Source organism: Heptranchias perlo, chromosome 1 (genome assembly GCF_035084215.1).
Source record: "Heptranchias perlo isolate sHepPer1 chromosome 1, sHepPer1.hap1, whole genome shotgun sequence".
NCBI classification, from domain to species: Eukaryota; Metazoa; Chordata; class Chondrichthyes; order Hexanchiformes; family Hexanchidae; genus Heptranchias; species Heptranchias perlo.
This window is the reverse complement of record NC_090325.1, coordinates 37,346,613-37,369,255: the sequence shown is the minus strand read 5'-3', so window position 1 is coordinate 37,369,255 and position 22,643 is coordinate 37,346,613. Positions and strand designations below refer to the sequence as shown.

Here is a 22,643-nt window from a genome sequence, read left to right as displayed (position 1 = left end):
GTAAAAGATGAATATAAAGAAGCATTACAGTACATTCAGAGTACAAGTTTAGCATTGTATGAAGTAGTTTCAGCTTCAGCTCTGTGTGGGTGACCAAACATTCAGTGGTGGATTTTTTTTGAACTTTTAGAGTGCAAATCAGGTGGCAAAGACCAAACAAGCTCTGAACTGAGGTGGAGTGAGGCTACCTCCTCCAGGGAATTCTCCTCCTCTTCACTCCAGTGTCAGGTCAGGTCTGGACTCTGGATACAGGCTACATGCACACTATAAATAAAAAGCAAAAATCTGAAACAGAACAGAAAATTATGGAAATACTCAGCAGGTCAAGCAGTGCCTGTGGAGAGAACAGATAAGTTAACCTTTCAGGTGTAGATCCTTAATCACAAACAAAAGAAATTACAGATGAACAGCATTTAAAAAAGAGAACAAAAGGGGGAAGGGGATAAAAACACACATGCACATGTACGCAAAACACACAAAAGGAAGTAGAACAACCTGTAACGTGCTTAAATGGAAAACAAGAGATGATTAAATGGCTGAAGTGATATTAACATGAGGCAATAGGAGGTCTCCTCTACATAGGAAAAACCAATTGCAGATTAGGTGAGCATGTTGCTGAACATCCTCATTCTGTCCCAAGTGTGACCTTAAACTCAGTCACTTCCAACTTCAACTCCCCATCCGACTCTAATCTCTATCTTTGACCTTCTACACTATTTCACTGAAGCTAAACAGAAGCCAGAGGAATAGCACCTTTTCTTTCTAAAGACTGGCCTTAAAATTGACTTTACTAACATTAGCTCTTAAGCTCCCACTTTCTCTTTGGTATGGCATGATGAGAGTAGGGTGGGTGTGTTGGCATTTGGGGGGGGCGGGGGGGGGGGGGGGAAAGAGGAGGGTGAGGAGAAACAGGGACGAATTGGCACTTGGTAAGCAGACTCTCCATCGAAACACCATGCTGGCAGAGCAATCTGCACCTATCTCCCAGGCTACAAGGGCTCTGGAGCTGCTCTCCTTTGCTGGTTTTTCCTGTTTCCATTTCCACATCATCCGTAGTACTCTTGCCTCGAAGTCAGAAGGCCTGGGGTTCAAGCCCCACTCCAGAGACTTGAGCACATAATCTAGGCTGGCACTTCAGTGCAGTACTGAGGGAGTGCTGCACTGGCGGAGATTCCATCTTTCAGATGAGACGTTAAACCGAGGCCCCGTCTGCCCTCTCAGATGGACGTGAAAGATCCCACGGCACTATTTGAAGAGCAAGGGAGTTCTCCCCGTTGGCCTGGCCAATATTTATCCCTCAACCAACACCAATAAAACAGATTATCTGGTCATATACCACATTGCTGTTTGTGGGACCTTGCTGTGCGCATTTTGGTTGCCTGTTTCCTACATTACAACAGTGACTACACTTTAAAACTACTTCATTGGCTATAAAGCACTTTGGGACGTCCTGAGGTCCCATAAATGCACATTTTTTCTTTCTTTACCTGCCTTACCGTCCATCGCCTCAGCTATTCACACATTCTCTATCTGGTAAATATCTTTAATTATTCCTCATTTTATCTCATGTTAATATCACTTCAGCCATTTAACATCTGTTTTCCATTTATGCACTTTACAGGTCATTCTATATCCTCGTATGTGTGTGTGTGTTTTTTTCCCTCCCGTTCCCTTTGTTCTGTCCTTTTTTAAATGCTGTTCTTATGCATTTTCTTCTAGTTCTGAGAAAGGGGCTACACCTGAAACATTAACTTATCTAATCTCTCCACAGATACTGACTGGTCTGCTAAGTATTTCCAGCATTTTCTGTTTTTGCATTCGCACTATAATTGAAACACTGGTGCAAAATGAAACTGCTTTACACAAAGTTATCATGTGATTTCATCCTTAGATTCAAAAGGGACAGCTCAACAGAAATCCTGTAAGTAAAATAGGGAAAAGCAATACCAAGTTTCTTTTTCCATTATAATCAGAATAAAACAGACTTGTGATAATCACAAGAGGAAACTTACCACTAGGAGATATTACATGTGGCCTTTCAATCAACTGATCTACGCACAGAGCTAGTTGAAAGACAAAGAGGCTGAGCTGCAATAACTCAAATATCTCCTATTTAAATTGTTTTATTAATTCCACTAGAGATTTTAGCAGGACCTCTCTGCACATTAACTGGAACAATAATGCTAGCGGAATCCAAACTGAGCATCAGTGAGCAGATTATTGGTGAGTAAGTGCCCCTTGATAGCAGTGTTGACGACTCCTTCCATCATTTTGCTGATAATTGGGAGTAGGATGATAGGGCGTTAATTGGCCGGATTGGATTTGTCTTGCTTTTTGTGGTCAGGACACATCTGGGTAATCTTCCACATTGTCGAGTAGATGCCAGTGTTGGAGCTGTACTGGAACTGCTTGGCTAGGGCACAGCTCGCTCTGGAGCACAGTTCTTCAGCATTACAGCCGGGATGTTGTCGGGGCCCATTGCTTTTGCTATGTCCAGTGCACTCAACAGTTTCTTGATGTCATATGGAGTGAATCGAATTGACTGAAAACCAGCATCTGTGATAGTGGGGACCCCAGGAGGAGGCAAAGAAGGATTATCCACTCAGCATTTCTGGCTGAAGATGGTTGCAAGCGCTTCAGCCTTGTCTTTTGTGCTTATGTTGAGAATGGGGTTGTTCATGAAGCCTCTTCCTTCCAATTCATTGCTTAATTGTCCACCATCATTCATGACCAAATGTGACAGGGCTGCAAAGATTTGATCTGATACTGCTCAGCTCTGTCTATAGTATGTTGCTTCGAATGTTTAGCATGCAGTTAGTCCTGTGCTGTACCTTCATCAGGTTGGCACCTCATTTTCAGATACGCCTGGTGCTGCTCCCAACATGATCATCTACACTCCTCATTGGTCATCTGACTTGATTGTAATGGAGGAGTGAGAGATATGCCGGTTACAGGTTGTGGCGATATACAAATCTGCTGCGGCTGATCTCCCACCGCACTTCATGCCCAGCTTTGAGTTGCTGATCTATTCTTAATCTATACCACTTATCTTGGTGCTGGAGTAAACCTTTGGCTTAGTGGTAGCGTTCCCGTTCTGAGTCAGAAAGTGAAAGGTTCGAATTTGAATCTGGATAGTTCCAGCAAGTGGAGACTAGAGCTCCAGTTCTGAATTATGGGTTGACATCCAACGGGATACTCACATCCATTGGCTGTGGGTGCCCCCCGTCCCCATATCGTATGGGTTGTGGAAGCCCATAAAACCCTCCCATCATGTAGGACAACCTCCCTATTGGCTAGAATAAAGATGGTTATAGCCATGGGAGGAGATTTCACGTCGCAACCGATCAGACAGTTAATCAGCCTGTGAATCCTTCCACTATTCTCCAAGGGGACAGTATGAAGACAGTATGGTGGTACTGCCATACAACACAATGGAGGTGGTCCTCAGTGTGAAGACAGGACTTGGTCTCCATGAGGACTGTGTGGTGGTCACTCCTAGCAATGGACAGATGCATCTATGAAATCTGGCGCATCTGAGGAGATCAAGTAGGTTATTCCCTCGTGTTGTTTGTCTCTCCACTTGCCGCAGGGCCAGACTGGCAGCATTGTCATTCAGGACTTGGCCAGCTCGGTCTGACTTGTATTCCACTGTTTTGGTTATGCCATTCAATATTCTATTGGCTTTGTTGATTGCTTTGCATTAGTTGGATCTGTCGAAGGTTGAATGTACTAGGACGCCTAGATCTCTTTTAAACTCATCTTTAGATACTTGCATGTTTTTGATGGAGTATGTGTGTTGCTCATTTTTCTTTCTTATGTGCAATACATTACACTTACCTACATTAAATTTCATCTGCCATTGTTGAGTCCACTCATCTTATTTAGCTCATTTTGTAACTTCTGGGCCGCTTCCTTCGATTCCACTGCCTCTCCTAGTTTGTAAACAATTTTACAACACCAAGTTATAGTCCAGCAATTTTTTATTTTAAATTCACAAGCTTTCGGAGGCTTCCTCCTTCCTCAGGTAAATGTTTCATCTCCTAGTTTGGTGTTGTCTGCTATTTTGATCAATTTTCATTGAGCTTCTGAACCAAAATTAGAAATTGGGCGTGCCACTCAGTATTTCCCCCACACTGACATTTCCCCTCTAACCAGTAACCATTGTTTTCTACCTTTCAACCAATTTCTGATCCATACCCAAGCTCTGCCCTGAATTCCCACAGCTTTGAGACTAATTAGTAATCTTTCGTGTGCAATTTTGTCCGATGCCTTTGGAAGTCCAAGTACACAATGTTGTACGGGTTACCAAAATCAACTTTGATTGCTTTGAGAAAGATTGCAAGAGGTTGCTCAAGCAGGATCTTCCCCACTTAAAGCCTTGTTGCCTGTTCATGAGATTGTTTTCTTAGATAATCCTCAAGTTTACTCCTAATAATCGATTCCATTATTTTACATTGAATTCAAGGCTAATGGGTCTGTCATTGCCTATGTCTGTTTGTCTCCTTTTTGAATATTGGCACTACTAGTAGCTCCCCAGTGTCCAGTGAATCTCTCATAATGATTGTCAGCACCTCACAGATCTCCTCGCTAGCCTCAACAATCTGTTTTAAGTCTTTTCTGGCTTTATAAGATGACCATCTCATTTATATGTTACTGCTGAATATTGCCTTGATACTCCTTTTTGGGGAGAGCATAGTGTTCGTATCATCTCTTTTGAATACTTGAAGTAATCATTCAGAACATTTACAACATTGCACTCATCCTCAGTTTCAAGCCATTTGCAATGTTCTCATCTCTTGCTCCTGCAGCATTTAAAGAATTTTACTGTTATATTTGGCCTCTGAGCTATGCTTTTTTCTAGGTCTTAGCCCCTCTGATCACCATTTTCACTCATTTCTGCACCATCTTCTTTTTGCCCCTACAACATTTGTAGATGTCATTTTTCTTCTATTTCTCCACTTTTAATTCATCAATCCATTTAGGGTCACACTTGTTTAGTCTGAGCTTGCTGATCTTAGGTATGTACTGACTTCCCAGCATCGCACCGATACCAAGGATGAAAAAAAGCGCTCTGGTACGCAGATCTCCAGCATTACAGCCAATTTGCTGTGTCCAGTGCACACAGCTGCTTTTCAATGACACAAGGAGTGAACCGAATTGGTTAGATATGATGGTGGGGACCTCAGGAGGGCTAGTAAAATCATCCACTTGGCACTTCTAGCTGAAAATGCTTCCAAACACTTTGCTGTGTCCTGTGTACTCAGCTGCCTTAAAACATAAGTTTAAATTATCAATTTTAAACTGGATTACCAATGTGCAACACATTTCCTATACCTAGATTAGTTTAAATGATAATGTGGTTTAAAATCAATAACCAAATTGTTTCTCAATAAAATAAAAAGGTATTGCTTCTGGGCTGCTTCCTTCGATTCCACTGCCCCTAGAATTTGCAATTCATGTTTATGTTCCTAGAATAAGCAAGCTTAATTTTTGGTTTGTACATCCACATTTGTTAGGGTCTCTGAATGAAGTCAGCTTATTTCAATTTGGATCGGCATCTGAACTCTTCCAGTGGCATAAGCAGTTAGATGCTGTGACTGGGGTATCTGTAGTTTTGCCCTGGACGAATGAGCTAAGAGGGGCCGAATATCATGTGATTGTGTAAAAGGAATCACTGTTCTGTATCACTGCACTAGTTTAATTAGGGCTGCAGTACCATTAGTTTCCTGGTGGGGATGCTGCCAAGAACTATAATTGATAGCTCAGCACTACCATCAACAGGAAAATAACAGGACTACATTAATTGGTAAAATACTCTCCAACATATACATAAAAACAACTAATCTAGGTGTGCGAAATCCTGACTGTCCAAATATTATACAGCTATAGTAGAAACCCAGTATAATTTCTGCACACCCAGGAACCACCATGGCAAATTTTCAGATATTTGCAATTGTTAGTTGCAATTGTTACTGACTTTATCTAATTATGCCACCAACACAAATTCAGCAATTTAGGGCTACCATCTGATCAGCATTTATGAAGTGCAGGAACATAATATTTTACTAATCTAGGTCCTTGCCTCCTCACCTCTGCCAACGAGTTAGAGGTATTGAAAGAAAAAACTAAATGACAATGTTATCTTGAAGGTACAACCTTCTAAGAAATTTGTTATGGAAGAACCCATGTCATGATTCCCTCATATATAGCATTTATCCCTCAACCAGTCCCATGAAAACGAGGTTAACTTGTCATTTATTTCATTACTGGGATATTGCTGTGCACAAATTGGCTGCCCTTGCTTACACTTCAAAATAATTAATTGGCTGCAAAGCACTTTTGGATGGCCTAAGGACATGAAAAGCGCTATATAAATGTAATTACTTTCTTTGCTGCACCTTTTACAGTTCCTATAATGGAACTGCACACAGATTTCTAGATGGGGAAGAACCAATGTCCTGTGTAGGCTCAGTATAATGTGAAGTCAGATGATTAACATAATTTCACAGCGCTCCCAGCAAGTAACATACGACACGCTGGGAGAGTTCCAAGATTGAGAACTGCCCCAGCAGCACCTAAAACTTAGAAGGGTCTTTTGAGGAGAGCGAGGAGGAAGATGGCACCTAACCAAAAGAGACTTTTAAAGGCCAACCATTAAAGAAAAGTTTTGCTGGATGGCCCTAGTGCAAGGTCAGGGTCTCATTTAAATATGTTGTGGCCCTCATGAGTCTTGCACACAGCAATGCTTCAGATCCACATTTGGGCACAAAGCGCATCAGGTGCACGGTAAGCCTCAGGTCTCCACACCCGATAATACAGGGAACCAGAGCCTAGTGTGCATCAGCGCCAAGGAACATCAGCCGCTGCATTATCAGCCGCTATGACTTTTTTAAAAATTCATTCATGGGATGTGGGCATCGCTGGCAATGACACCTTTTATTGCCCATCCCTAATTACCCTTGAGAAGATAGTGGTGAGCCGCCTTCCTGAACCACTGCAGTCCGTGTGGTGTAGGTTCTCCCACAGTGCTGTTAGGTAGGAAGTTCCAGGATTTTGACCCAGCGACGATGAAGGAACGGCGATATATTTCCAAGTCAGGATGGTGTGTGACTTGGAGGGGAATGTGCAGGTGGTGTTGTTCCCATGTGCATGCTGCCCTTGTCCTTCTAGGTGGTAGAGGTCGTGGATTTGTGAGGTGCTGTCGAAGAAGCCTTGGCGAGTTGCTGTAGTGCATCCTGTGGATGGTACACACTGCAGCCACGGTGCGCCGGTGGTGAAGGGAGTGAATGTTTAGGGTGGTGGATGGGGTGCCAATCAAGCGGGCTGCTTTGTCCTGGACGGTGGTGAGCTTCTTGAGTGTTGTTGGAGCTGCACTCATCCAGGCAAGTGGAGAGTATTCAATCACGCTCCTGACTTGTGCCTTGTAGACGGTGGAAAGGCCTTGGGGAGTCAGGAGGTGAGTCACTCGTCACAGGATACCCAGCCTCTGACTTGCCCTTGTAGCCACACATTTATGTGGCTGGTCCAGTTAAGTTTCTGGTCAATGGTGACCCCCCAGGATGTTGCTGGTGGGGGATTCGGTGAAGGTGATGCCGTTGAATGTCAAGGGGAGGTGGTTAGACTCTCTCTTATTGGGGATGGTCATTGCCTGGCATTTGTCTGGCACAAATGTTACTTGCCACTTATCAGCCCAAGCCTGGCTGCATGCGGGCATGGACTCCTTCATTATCTGACTGACAGGAAAAGCAACAACATGTACTTGTACAGCCCTCCCTGTAACAAACATCTCAGAGCATATAACAAGGAGGAAAAATTGTACATTGAGCAGCAAAAAGGAGGACCTTTATAGAATAGGCTAAAGGCATGATCAATGAAAAGAGTCTTTAAAAGACTTGAAGGCAGAGAGTTGGGTAGTATGGAAAAGCAATTTTATGAGAGCATTTCAGAAGATAATGTTTGGCCTCTGATGATGGAGCAGTAATCCAGAATCAGACAGGAGGGTGTCTGCAGGAATATGTGGCTGGAGAAGATCACTTTAATAAGGTGGACAGAGGCCATGGAGAAGAATTTTAAAGTTTATTCTCTGGGGCACTGGAAACCAGTGGAGAACCAAACAGAATCAAGACAGCTAAACTAGAACCTCCAGCTGCAAAAGTCCACGGACTCTGCCACATTCACACAAAAGGACCCAACTACAAGTATACCGAGCAAATCACTACATGCAACTACAGTATTCCTCCACGTGCAAGTATAAAAGACAATATCTCGCATTAACTTAATCTTCCTTCAGAGTACACAGCAAATTATAATTCAATTAGGCATGATACAAACAAAACACTACTCAGGTGCTCACAGTTTAGAGTGGGTTCTGCTCATTTTACAATATTCCACATTTTATTGTGTTCCACAAATGAAAAATTCTGATATTTGGTGGCATAGTTTCATCAATCTCCTTGCTGAGATAACTGATATCAGAATTGTTTGACCATTTTTCCACAGAAAGGATTTGGGGAAAAAAAGTTACATTTAAGGGTTGCGTTTTAAAGCAATGCATATTCACAGGTCATACAGCAAGATTCTGAAAATGCATAACCCTCAACTAAGATTGGACCGCTTACTTGATGTCTCTGTCGTCACACTTTCAAGTTCTTTAAATCTGGGAGTGTTAGCACAGAGGAATCCTCCACAACTTCCAGTACTGTTCTACATTCAAGCAAATGCAGCTGGATTTCCTACAGAAATAAAATGAATAATGGTCAGTACTTAGACAAAAGTCATACTCCATCTCTATATTAACAGTCTAAAGAAAACAAAACTCACTACAGAAGTACATCAACCAACCAGCATAATACTTATTTTTAGATTAAAAATTTTTTAAATGACAATTATTTGCATTCACCAGTGCCCACAGCCTCAACCTAAAGTGGCAAATTTGCCCTAAGAGGAAACCAGAGTACAAGTATCATTCAAGGCTGCAATTTGAATAATTCAGAGCCATGAATTAAAAAGTCTCTAAAAAGAGAAAGAAAGGGATAAATATTGGCCAGGACACTAAAGACCTAGCAAGTCTTGTGGTAAATAGAGATGATAACCAAAAGGCAAAGAAATTGTACTTGTGTAGAATGGCAGAATACCAGAGATGTTTGATACCAAAATTCAAAATGACCTAAGCAATAGAAGGAGATTGAGCTCCAGCAGCCAACACACAGTCACTACAGGGATGTGACCACCTGCCATTCCTCTACACATTACATACACTGGGGGTCATTTTGACTTTGTGTGATAGTGTAAATCTGAGAGGGCAGACGGGACCTCAGTTTAATGTCTCATCCAAAAGACAGCGCCTCTTACAATGCAGCACTTCCTCAGTACTGCACTGGAGTGTCAGCCTAGGTTTTGTGCTCAAGTCTCTGGAATGGGACTTGGACCCACAACCTTCTGACTCAGAGGCAACAGTACTACCACTGAATCACAGCTGAGCACTCCAATGCCTGACTTAATGGCTCAGTGGGTACATGCACTCAGTGGTATCAAATCATACAAACCTGGAAGATGGCAGGTTTGGTCCAACCTGCTGAGTTAACTGACCTAAGCAATAGCCATGATGTGGAGATGCCGGTGATGGACTGGGGTTGACAATTGTAAACAATTTTACAACACCAAGTTATAGTCCAACGACTTTACTGTTGCAATAGCAACAGTAAAGTCACAATAATAGGCCTCAGCACCTTGAATAAAGAGTAAGGGGAAATCAACCAAGGTTCCAGCTTTTGCCCACTCACCCAGGGACCTCTTGTTGGAATTGTGCGCATGTAAAACTGCACAGGTTCAGTTCACTTGGGTGAGGGACCATACTTGCATAGCTCCACTCTATCAAGGGAGAATGGGCGAGAAAACTGGCAAAAAATGTTAAATTTGTTGCATTTTCCCATGCAAGAAAAATTCTGCCCATCATCTTTGAGGTATGTAGCTCAAGTCTGAGACGATAGTCATCTAAGTCCCCTTGGAGGAGGGTGTATATGCCATTCAACAAAAGGTACAAACGAGGATAACAGAAACTACCTGAATGCTTACAACACAGAATATTTTTCAGTTGAGCCTGTTACCTCAATGTGATCAATTAAATAGCCTATAAATACAGTGGTCACAAAATTTCATGTTGATCAATGACAATTTTCCTTGACAAGCAGTTACAGACATCATAATTATTAATTCTTCAGTGTAAACTTCATAACACATCAAAAACCATGGGGCACATTGAAACTGGCATTGATGATGAGCTGTAGTACCCTTTCTAGTTCTTTGCCTAAGTACTTTTCCAAAAGTAGATCCAAACTGAACAAAACCTAGGGCAAAGAAAAAGGTATTTATATAAAAATCATTTGTCTTTGTGAACGTATGGCCATGTACATTAGTGCTGTAGTGTTATATAGTCCCCTCAACCAGAGTCTACAACCAGAGATCAAACAATCAGATCCATCTTTGTAGTCTCATTTCTGATGGTTCCTCTAACAAAAAATATTCTGCAGCATACAGCCAACATGTCAGCTCCTCACTCGCTACACTATATACACCTAAAAATAAAACACACAAACAATTGGACAATTCAGAACATAAAATTACTCATCCCATCTTGCAATCATTCCAACAACTTTTTCCGCATGGTCTGACGCACATGGTGGGCCTCATGAAAATTAGTGATTTCAGGATTACCTTCCTCCGTACCGAACAGCCCAGCCAGTGGAGCCCCAATTTGAGCAACATATGCAAGGACATTTATCCACAGAGAGCAAATTGTTGCCAGCTGGCTGCACTAGTGCTTATGTGAGTAAAAAATATGCTTTCCAGCCTGCCCACCTGGGCTCTCCTCACACACCCTGGCTACCTCAACACATGTACTTCCAAGTCCCACACATGACCAGCTGCTCCCCCTAGCACAAACCCTTATCTTAGCTATCTAGAAAGAAAATTCAGTATTAAACTGAAACTTGAACAATTGCCAATACCAAAAATCTCAGCAGCAAAACAACAATCTCTGCAATCAGCTCGAGACAGGATTGATACTGAATACAGAGATCAATAAATACTCTGCAAAACTTAACTGTTTTATATTACAATATTAATTACTGCAAAAGTGTATTTTTGTGTCAAAGCACACTAAGGTACTGTACAGCTTAAAGGAAGCTGCAAGGGGATATTGATGAGATGGTGGAATGGGCAAAAAGTGGCAGGTGGAATTAAATACCACTAAATGTGAGGTGGTATATTTTGGTATAGCAGTATACTTTGTATGGGAGAAATAGGGGTGATGTGGCAGAGCAGAGGGATTTGGGGGGTTCAGGTTCACAAAACCATTCCAGTAGCACTTCAACTGGATACGGTCATAAAGAAAGTTAATGAAATACTGGGCTTTATGGCAAGACGTATAGAATATAAAAGTCGAGTTGTAATGGTGAATCTAGTCAAAACTTTAGTAAGACCACTGTTGGAGTAGTGTGTGAAGTTTTGGGCTCTACGCAATGGAAAGTATGTTGAGGCAATAGAGAGGGCACTAGGATGCTTTTTATGAAGAAATACAAAAATGAAGACTTGAAAAATTGGGCTGTTTTTGTTAGCACAGAAGAGATTTATAGGGTGATTAGATAGCATTTAAAATGATAAAAGGATGGGACGGAGTAGATAGAAATAGGCTGTTTCTAGTGATTGAGGAGTTATAGAACAAGAATTTAAGAACTTAAGAAACAGTAGCAGGAGTAGACCACATGGCCCCTCGAGCCTGCTCCGCCATTCAATCAGGTCATATTGATCCTCGACCTCAGCTCCACTTCCCTGCCCGATCCCCACATCCCTTGATTCCAGAAATCTGTCTATCACAGCCTTGACCATATTCAATGACTCAGCATCCACAGCCATCCGGGGTAGAGAATTCCTAAGATTCACAACCCTCTGTGTGAAGGAATTCCATCTCATCTCAGTCTTGAATGGCCAACCCCTTATCCTGAGACTATGCCCCCGAGTTCTAGACTCTCCAGCCAGGAAACACTCTAGACCCTCAGCATCTACCCTGTCAAGCCCTCTCAGAATCTTATTTGTTTCAATGAGATCACCTCTCATTCTTCTAAATTCCAGAGTACAGGCTCATTCTACTCAATCTCACATTAAAGGACAACCCTCTCATCCCAGGAATTAATCTAGTGAACCTTCGTTGCACCACCTCTAAGGCAAGTATATCCTTCCTTAAGTAAGGATACCAAAACTGTACACAGTACTACAGGTGAGGTCTCACCATAGCCCTGTACAATTGTACTAAGAATTCCTTACTCTTGTACTCCAACCCCCTTGCAATAAGGGCCAAAGTGCCATTTGCTTTCCTAATTGCTTGCTGTACCTGCATGCTAACTTTTTGTGTTTCTTATGCAACGACACCCAAATCCCTCTGAACACCAATAGTTAATAGTTTCTCACCATTTGAAAAAAATTCTGTGTTTCTATTCTTCCTACCAAAGTGAATAACCTCATATTTCCCCACATTATACTCCATCTGCCACCTTTTCGCCCACTCACTTAACCTGTCCATATCCCTTTGAAGGCTCTTTGGCCCCGATATTAGCGGTGAGGCAGGATGGCAACTGGAGGGGAATTCGGCTCGTGGCAAACCTGCATGAACTGAACTTAACATTTCCGACTCAATTGCACGTTGATTAATAGCAGTTAACGTTCTCTCCAGGTTTTGCGCCCAGCAGCTAACATCATTGACAGGCTGGCTGCCATCATAAGGTGCAACGCGGTGGGGGGGCGGGGGGGGAGAAAAGGAGGAGAGGGGACGGTCGGGGGGGGGGGAAAGAGGAGAGGGGACGATCGGGGGGGGGGAAAGAGGAGAGGGGACGATCGGGGGGGGGGGGGAAAGAGGAGAGGGGACGATCGGGGGGGGGGAAAGAGGAGAGGGGACGATCGGGGGGGGGGAAAGAGGAGAGGGGACGATCGGGGGGGGAAAGAGGAGAGGGGACGATCGGGGGGGGGGAAAGAGGAGAGGGGACGATCGGGGGGGGGGAAAGAGGAGAGGGGACGATCGGGGGGGGGGAAAGAGGAGAGGGGACGATCGGGGGGGGGGGAAAGAGGAGAGGGGACGATCGGGGGGGGGGAAAGAGGAGAGGGGACGATCGGGGGGGGGGAAAGAGGAGAGGGGACGATCGGGGGGGGGGAAAGAGGAGAGGGGACGATCGGGGGGGGGGAAAGAGGAGAGGGGACGATCGGGGGGGGGGAAAGAGGAGAGGGGACGATCGGGGGGGGGGAAAGAGGAGAGGGGACGATCGGGGGGGGAAAGAGGAGAGGGGACGATCGGGGGGGGAAAGAGGAGAGGGGACGATCGGGGGGGGAAAGAGGAGAGGGGACGATCGGGGGGGGAAAGAGGAGAGGGGACGATCGGGGGGGGAAAGAGGAGAGGGGACGATCGGGGGGGGAAAGAGGAGAGGGGACGATCGGGGGGGGAAAGAGGAGAGGGGACGATCGGGGGGGGAAAGAGGAGAGGGGACGATCGGGGGGGGAAAGAGGAGAGGGGACGATCGGGGGGGGAAAGAGGAGAGGGGACGATCGGGGGGGGAAAGAGGAGAGGGGACGATCGGGGGGGGGGAAAGAGGAGAGGGGACGATCGGGGGGGGAAAGAGGAGAGGGGACGATCGGGGGGGGAAAGAGGAGAGGGGACGATCGGGGGGGGAAAGAGGAGAGGGGACGATCGGGGGGGGAAAGAGGAGAGGGGACGATCGGGGGGGGAAAGAGGAGAGGGGACGATCGGGGGGGGAAAGAGGAGAGGGGACGATCGGGGGGGGGAAAGAGGAGAGGGGACGATCGGGGGGGGGAAAGAGGAGAGGGGACGATCGGGGGGGGGAAAGAGGAGAGGGGACGATCGGGGGGGGGAAAGAGGAGAGGGGACGATCGGGGGGGGAAAGAGGAGAGGGGACGATCGGGGGGGGAAAGAGGAGAGGGGACGATCGGGGGGGGGAAAGAGGAGAGGGGACGATCGGGGGGGGAAAGAGGAGAGGGGACGATCGGGGGGGGAAAGAGGAGAGGGGACGATCGGGGGGGGAAAGAGGAGAGGGGACGATCGGGGGGGGAAAGAGGAGAGGGGACGATCGGGGGGGGAAAGAGGAGAGGGGACGATCGGGGGGGGAAAGAGGAGAGGGGACGATCGGGGGGGGAAAGAGGAGAGGGGACGATCGGGGGGGGAAAGAGGAGAGGGGACGATCGGGGGGGGAAAGAGGAGAGGGGACGATCGGGGGGGGAAAGAGGAGAGGGGACGATCGGGGGGGGGGGAAAGAGGAGAGGGGACGATCGGGGGGGGAAAGAGGAGAGGGGACGATCGGGGGGGGAAAGAGGAGAGGGGACGATCGGGGGGGGAAAGAGGAGAGGGGACGATCGGGGGGGGAAAGAGGAGAGGGGACGATCGGGGGGGGAAAGAGGAGAGGGGACGATCGGGGGGGGAAAGAGGAGAGGGGACGATCGGGGGGGGAAAAGAGGAGAGGGGACGATCGGGGGGGGAAAGAGGAGAGGGGACGATCGGGGGGGGAAAGAGGAGAGGGGACGATCGGGGGGGGAAAGAGGAGAGGGGACGATCGGGGGGGGGAAAGAGGAGAGGGGACGATCGGGGGGGGAAAGAGGAGAGGGGACGATCGGGGGGGGAAAGAGGAGAGGGGACGATCGGGGGGGGAAAGAGGAGAGGGGACGATCGGGGGGGGAAAGAGGAGAGGGGACGATCGGGGGGCGGGGGGGGAGAACGGAGAGGGGACGATCGGCGGAGGGGGGGGGGGGGGGGAGAGAGAAAGAGGAGAGGGGACGATCGGGGGGGGGGGGAGGGGAGAAAGAGGAGAGGGGACGACCGGGGGGGGGGGGGGGGGGGGAGGGGAGAAAGAGGAGAGGGGATGACGGGGGGGGGGGGGGGGGAAAGAGGAGAGGGGACGATCGGGGTGCGGGGGGGAAAGAGGAGAGGGGACGATCGGGGGGGTCGGGGAGGAGTTGAGGGGACGATCGCGGGGGTGAGGGGAGGAGAAGGGACGATCGGGGGAAGATCAGGAGGGTTTCACCATGCGTGAATCAGAAGCAGTGGGCAAGCCGCCCAGGTAAGTTAAAAATCTTTCTAATCCTTTCACCTGTCACAGGTAAAGTGCCTGAATACCTCAATGAGGTATATTTGGCTCTTTAACTGTCATCCTGCCGGCTTTAATTGCCGGCGGGACTTCCGGTTTCAGGTCACCCGTGCGCACACAGGTGGGTCCCTGAGAAACTCAGAAGCCAGCAGGTCGGAGTATACTTGTTTAAATCATTGTAAACAATTTAACAACACCAAGTTATAGTCCAACAATTTTTATTTGAAATCTACAAGCTTTCGGAGGCTTCCTCCTTCCTCAGGTAAATGAGGAAGGAGGAAGCCTCCGAAAGCTTGTAGATTTCAAATAAAAATTGTTGGACTATATCTTGGTGTTGTTAAATTGTTTACAATTGTCAACCCCAGTCCATCACCGGCATCTCCACATCTTGTTTAAATCAGCCATTTCCTGATTCTCCATTATAATTTCTCCTGCTACTCTCTTCCTTTTTACATACTTGTAGAAGCTTTTACAATCCATTTTTAAAGGGGACATTAAATTAAAATTAAACGTAAGCGATTTGGTACAGAGAGCAAGAGAAACTATTTTTTTTTTACACAATGGGTTGAGAGCTGCAGAATACATTATCAGAGTTAGTGATTGAAGCAGAGACCATGTCAACATTTAAGAATTGGTTGGATGAGTGGTTCAATGGAGGGGGAATAAACCTATAACCCAACAGAGTGGGCATATGGGATCAGGACTGTCGCTCATATGGAAGAAAAAAAAACATGGACTGGGTGGGCAACAGGCCGGTTTCCGTGTTGTAATTTTTACAGAAAAGACCAAAGGAGTGTAGAGTGGGAGACAAGCTGACAGTTACAGGAAGAGAGATTTTTTTTTTGCCCATGAGCAATACAACAGATGATCAACTGTTAAAATATAAAAAGTGACATAACAAGGCACCAGTGACTTCAAGTTTATAAGGGCTAGGATGATAATTCTAGACCTTACCAGATTTGCTCTTAAAATATTTAGGATGCCACTTAAACTTCTTGCTTAGATTACTACCCTGGATAATTGAAATCGGTTATATTACTCTCTATTTTATGGTTTTTATTAACATCCAGCTGCAACAAATTCAACACAAAACCTATTTTTTCCAATTTTCTACCCTTTCCCTCCTCCTTTCTGGTAGATTTTGACCCTTACTGGAATGTGGTTTAACAAACCCTGGCAGTCCTCTGGTGCCTTGTACAAGTGGCCAGTACATGTATAAGCTTATTCATTCACTGTGAAGTGCTTTGGGTCACCCTGAAGACTTGAAAGGCACTATATAAATGCAAGTTCTTATTTTCGACAGTGTCAACAAGATGGAGGACATAACAGCCAAGCGCAACTAGCTGTTGGTTGTCTTGAATCTAGCTGCCTGAATACCAATGTTAATGCAGTAATAGATGTTTCAGCAATGTGGTCCATAGAAAAAGGGAGAGGAAGAAAATGGAAATCCTGAAATCAGTCTGTTAATAGACCTGATACACTGTGAGCAATGACACACAAGCACACTCAAAGGGATCCTCTTAGCCGAGCACACTCTAGCACATCTGCTCCACTGTTTAGCTGCTGAAAAAGATCTCCTTGTTACAAGTCTTTAAATAAGAATCTCAAACTAAAACTGTATCTCTTTTGAAGTTTACTTTTCCTCTTACTTCACTTTTCCCCTGCATCCCCGGTACTATAAATCAGCTGCAATTAATAGGACAGGCAGGTGGACAAACCTCCACCAATGCCAGTCTAAAATGGTCATGATGTGGTCGGTACAGCACAGGAGGAGCCCATTCGGTCCATCGTGCCTGTGCCGGCTCTTTGAAACAGCTATCCGATTAGTCCCATTCCCCTTAGTCCTATATATTTTATCGCTTCAAGTATTTATCCAATTCTCTTTTATTTGCTTCCACCACTCTTTTAGGCAATGCATTCCAGATCATTACAACCCACTGCATAAAAAAATGTTTCCTCATGTCGCCTCTGGCTCTTTTGCCGATCACCTTAAATCTATGTCCTCTGGTTACCAACCCTTCTGCCGCTGAAAACAGTTTATCCTTATTTACTCTGTCAAAACCGTTCACGATTTTGAACACCTCTATTAAATCTCTCTCTAACCTTCTCTGTTCTAAGGGGAACAACCCCAGACTCTCCACATAACTGAAGTCCCTCATCCCTGGCTCCATTCTATAAAATCTCTTCTGCTCCCTCTCCATTGCCTTGACATCCTTCCTAAAGGGTGGTGCCCAGAAATGAACACATTACTCCAACTGAGGTGTAACCAGTGTGTTATAAAGGTTTAGTATAACTTCCTTGCTTTTTTTGTACTCTGTGACTCTATTAATAAAGCCCAAGATCCCATATGTTTTTTTAATAGCCTTCTCAACTTGTCCTACCACCTTCAAAGATTTGTGTATGTGTACCCCCAGGTCTTTCTGTTCCTGCACCCCCTTTAAAATTATATCATTTAGTTTATATTGCCTCTCATTCTTCTTGCCAAAATGCATCATTTCACACTTCTCTGTGTTACATTTCATCTGCTATGTGTATGCCCATTTCACCAGTCTGTCAATGTCCTCCTGGCATCTGTTACTATTCTCCACATTTTGCTGACAAGTCTATTATGTGGTACTTTATCAATGCCTTTTGAAAGTCCATATACACAACATCAACCCTCTCCGTTACTTCATCAAAGAACTCAATCCATTTAATCAAACGTGATTTTACTTTCACATATCTGTGCTGACTTTCATTTATTAGCCCATTCTTTTTTTCCAGATTATTGTCTCTAAAAGTTTCCCCACCACTGACGTTAGGCTGTCTGGCCTGTAATTGCTGGGTTTAACCCGCTCCCTTTTTTTGAACAGGGGTGTAACATTTGCAATCCTCCAGGACCCCGGCACCGTCCCTATATCTAAGGACGATTAGAAGATAGTGGCCATAGCCTCCGCAATTTCTACCATTACTTCCCTCAGTAACCTAGGATGCATCCCATCTGGACCGGGTGACTTTTCTACTTTGAGTACTACAAATCCTTTAAGTACCTCCTCTATATTTATTTTTATCCTATCCAATATCACTACTACCTCCTCCTTTACTGCTACAACAACAGCAGCCTCTTCTCCAGTGAAGACAGATGCAAAGTGTTCATTTAGTACCTCAGCTATGCCCTCTGCTTCCACAAGAAGATCTCCTTTTTTGTCCCTAATCGGTCCCACCCTTCCACTATTTATATGTTTATAAAAGACTTTTGGGTTCCCTTTTATGTTAGCCGCTTATCTATTCTTATACTCTTTGCATCGCATTCCCTTTTTTAGATCTCCTCTGTACTTTCTGTATTCACCTTGTTTCTCTACTGAATCTTATGTTCATCATAAGTCTTTTTCTGTTCCATTTTAATCTCTATACCTTTAGTCATCCAGGGAGCTCTAGCTTTGGATGCCCTTCCTTTCTCCCTTGTAGGGATGTGTTTACGCTGTAGCCGAACCAACTCCTCCTTGAAGGCTTCCCATTGTTCAATTACTGTTTTGCCTACCAATTTTTGATTCCAATCCACTTGGGCAGGATCCCTTTTTAACTCACTGAAATTTGCACTGCTCCAGTTAAGCATTTTCACATTTCATTGTTCCTTGTCCTTTTTCATAACTATAAGACCATAAGAGATAGGAGCAGGAGTCGGCCATTTGTCCCCTCGAGCCCGCTCCGCCATTCAATGAGATCGTGGCTGATCTGATTTTTACCTCAACTCCCCTTTCCCTCCTATTCTAAACGTAAGGATATGATCACTGTTCCCTAAATGCTCCCCCACTGAAACATGCTCGACCTGCCCCATTTAATTCCCACAACTAGATCCAGCACTGTTTCCTTCCTGTCTAGCTGCCTAGTTTCCACCCAACAACACACCTGAGATTACAAAGGCAACAGAGCAGGCCCTAAGAATTTGCAATATGCCAAGCCAACCAAAACTAAATGTTAAAAGTTGCAGAGTACCCTCTGGCATAAATACTCATTACAGTTCTCCTCCAAAGCGTTAGAATCACAACTCCCTCCCCCAACTAAGAAAATCAGTGGGAGAAGGCGGAATCTTTACCAGCACTGTTTTAAAGAAGATAATAATTTACAATGATCAATATCAGCTTCTGCCAACGACAGTGTGAACCCAAGGGGTAGAGAGAGCAAAGGTCAGCAACATTAGCACACAAACTAAGTTTAAAAAAAACATAATATGCCAACTTCCTGAAATAGGTCAGGTTTGGACGAATTTAAAAAGCAGTGGGGCATTGCAGCTTTCAAATGGAAGCTTATATATGCTCGTAGTCAAAACCCTGATTTTTTTTTAAATGTGCAATTCCCGTTAACTGAATAAGGGGGAAATAAACACTATTAATATACTTTGAACCAATCCTATCGTTATTAACTAGTGCTGATGTCATCCAGGCCACAGGACAGCACCAAATAATAAACATGTTTCCTTAAATGAGAATAAAAACTACCCACTCAACAAAAGATGTTTACAAAAAAAAGAGTAATGTAGATCGACAGAGGCAAAATAACATTGTATTTCAAAACAGCGCAATTCCTTCCATTACAGGCAAAGAAAGCTCTAATTAAAAGGCCTGAATGAAATCGCCGTTAACAGCTGCACTTCGCCTTCCCCCTGCCATTTAAATAATTCTACTTGTGATTTACTTTGAAAACATTTTTTGTTGGGGGCAGAGTGCAGCTCTCACTCATGGTTCGTTTTACTGCAGTTTTATTTCATTCACCGACTGCCCGTACCCGCAGCTCGCTCACCTTCCCGTCTGCTTATTCGTTCCCTTTTATTTCACTCCATGTTGTTGCCTCAGGCTCCCACTTCTGACACTGGGTCAACCGGCAACAGCTACACTCGCTCCGCGGATCCGCTCAGCCAGCAACGCCTGTCATACCCGTCCCCAGCCTGGTGTCTGACTCCTGCTACAGCGCCACCTGCAGCACCCTCACACCATCTCCTCCCCGAAACTATGCAATACGCCTTAATAGGAAAGGATTCTCTATAGGAATTACTTTTTTTTTGGTTCCAGTAATAATGTATCCAAGTATTGAAAACATCAAATTTCTAATTCCACCCAAGACCTAATATGTTGAGACTCCTTCCCCCCACCCCCAGCCCAGCCCAGACTACTCTAGTCCTGTTACTGTTGGCAAGTGCCCCAGCACGCCTACATTCCTCTTAATGGGGGGTACAATTTCAGACTGGCCTGTGATCTGATCTGAAGCACCTAGACGCAGAAAAACTAATTATCGGCTTGCTGCAGTGCCTACCCAACTGGAAGCCATTCTAAATCAGTTCCCTGATAATTATGGATCAGTGAGGCCATACAGCCCATCTTTCATCATTCATTCAAAAAGACCTTACAGTCCCCCAATGTTGCATCCCGTGTTTCTTAAATGATCCCAGGGCGCTTGCCTCCACTTCTCTTTCTGGAAGTCCATTCCAAGTGTTGATCACTCTTTGTGTGGAGAAGAATTTACTGATATCAGTCTTAAATTTGTCTTTTACTAACTTGAACCCATGTCCCTTGTCCTGCTTTCACTATTTAAATAAAAATGGTATTCTGAATTTACATTTTCCATTCCCTTAACTATCTTATATATCTCTATCAGATCAACTCTCAGAGACTTCCTTTCCCAGCTGAAAAATCTATGTTTCTCATAACTCACAATTCAGGCCCTTGTTATTAGGAATCAGCCTTGTGATTCTACTCTGCACAGCTTCCAGCGCTTGCATGTCTCCCCTCTCAGCAAATAGAACTGGATACAATAATCAATCAGAGCACTGTACATCTTGATCATAACTTTCTCTGACTTATATTCTACCGTTTTGGCTACGTAATTCAACATTCTATTGGCTTTGTTGATTGCTGCACTGCATGGTTGGACATTGTGCCAGATGGTGAGAATAGCACAATAAATTTCCAAGCAAATCTGCCAACAACACAATATTACTTGCAAAAAAAGGTACTGCTTAGAAATGCCTGGATCAGACACTTCAAGTCCATTCCTTGAGACACCATCCAACAAAAGGAAGTTATGCTAAATCTTTATAAAACACTGGTTAGGCCTCAGCTGGGGTACTGTGTTCAATTCTGGGCACCGCAATTTAGGAAGAATGTCAAGGTCTTAGAGAGGGTGCAGCAGAGAATTACTAGAATGGTGCCAGGGATGAGGGACTTCAGTTATGTGGAGAAACTGGAGAAACTTAGAACATAGAAGATTAAACTTAGAACATAGACGATTAAGGGGAGATTAGGTAGAGGTGTTCAAAATCATGAATGGTTTTGATAAAGTAAATAAGGAGAAACTGTTTCCAGTGGCAGAAGGGTTGGTAACCAGAGGACACAGATTTAAGGTGATCGGCAAAAGAGCCAGAGGCGACATAAGGAAACATTTTTTTACGCAGTGAGTTGTAATGATCTGGAATGCACTGCCTGAAAGTGTGGTGGAAGCAGATTCAATAGTAACTTTCAAAGGGGAATTGGATAAATACTTGAAGGAAAAAAAATTACAGGGCTATGGGGAAAGAGCAGGGGAATGGGGCTAATTGGATAGCTCTTTCAAAGAGCCAGCATAGGCACGATGGGCCGAATGGTCTCTTCCTGTGATGTTCCTACTATGATACTATGATGATACTTCACTGATCAACACAATGAATTCAAGAGTTCTTTGAGTCTCTTCTCTACCATTATGCATATCTTGGAGCTTGAGTATACATCCCAGATAAAATCCAAGTTCTATGTATTCCCGTTGCTTTCAGTTTCTTCATAAAGACTGCAAGAGGCACTGGGTCAAAAGCCATTTAGAAATCAATGAAAGAAATGCAAATAGGCTTTCTTTGTACTTTACAATGCTCTGAGATTTCATATAAGGCCACCAACTGTCCTATACATTTCTCATGAGAGCAAATTCCAAACTATTGTTTTCTGTTTACTCCACATGATACCAGAACATTCCTTATATGTATTATGCTAATTCCAAGAATCACCTTAAGAGCCACTAATATTAGTGAGATTCCTCTGTGGTTTTCAAGCTCACTAGGATCTCCTTTCTTCTGGATAGAAACCATAACTGCACTCTTGAATACCGAGGATATGCCTGCCTCAAACAAAATCTAATTCACCAGCTTCATGACAAGTTGGTTGTTCCTGACACTGTTCTCCAGGACCACTGGCAATCCCCATCTCTCATTTAGAACAGCTTTTTGGAAATTGGCATGAATATTGTCCACATCCGTTGCCCTACCATTAGCTAAGCAACACAATCAGAGTCCACTTCCTTCTATTGAATTGATCCATTAAATGTTCTAGCTGTGCAACGCACTCCATCAGTTTTTCCAAACTGAATGCACATGAATCCTTGCAAAGCCTGTTGGACTAGATGCCAGCTCAATATAGCGTTCTCTCCAGACCACCAGGAGTCCTTCATGGCTTTATCAGATCACCAGACTTGTCATCATTGGCACCAGCCCAGAGGAACACA

At 44.6% G+C, this 22,643-nt stretch overlaps 1 protein-coding gene across 2 annotated transcripts in view; it reads right to left on the bottom strand.

Annotated features, from left to right (window-relative positions):
• LOC137321425 (WD repeat-containing protein 7) overlaps positions 1 to 19,999 on the bottom strand; it is a 644,210-nt gene extending 624,211 nt beyond the window's left edge. For both annotated transcript variants that reach the window (XM_067983813.1, XM_067983820.1), the window contains exons 1-2: positions 19,920 to 19,999; positions 8,619 to 8,732 (exon numbers count right to left, since the gene is read on the bottom strand). The gene's annotated coding sequence lies outside the window, so the exon portion shown is untranslated. The remainder of the gene's footprint in view (positions 1 to 8,618; positions 8,733 to 19,919) is intronic.
• Positions 20,000 to 22,643: the final 2,644 nt, after the last annotated feature.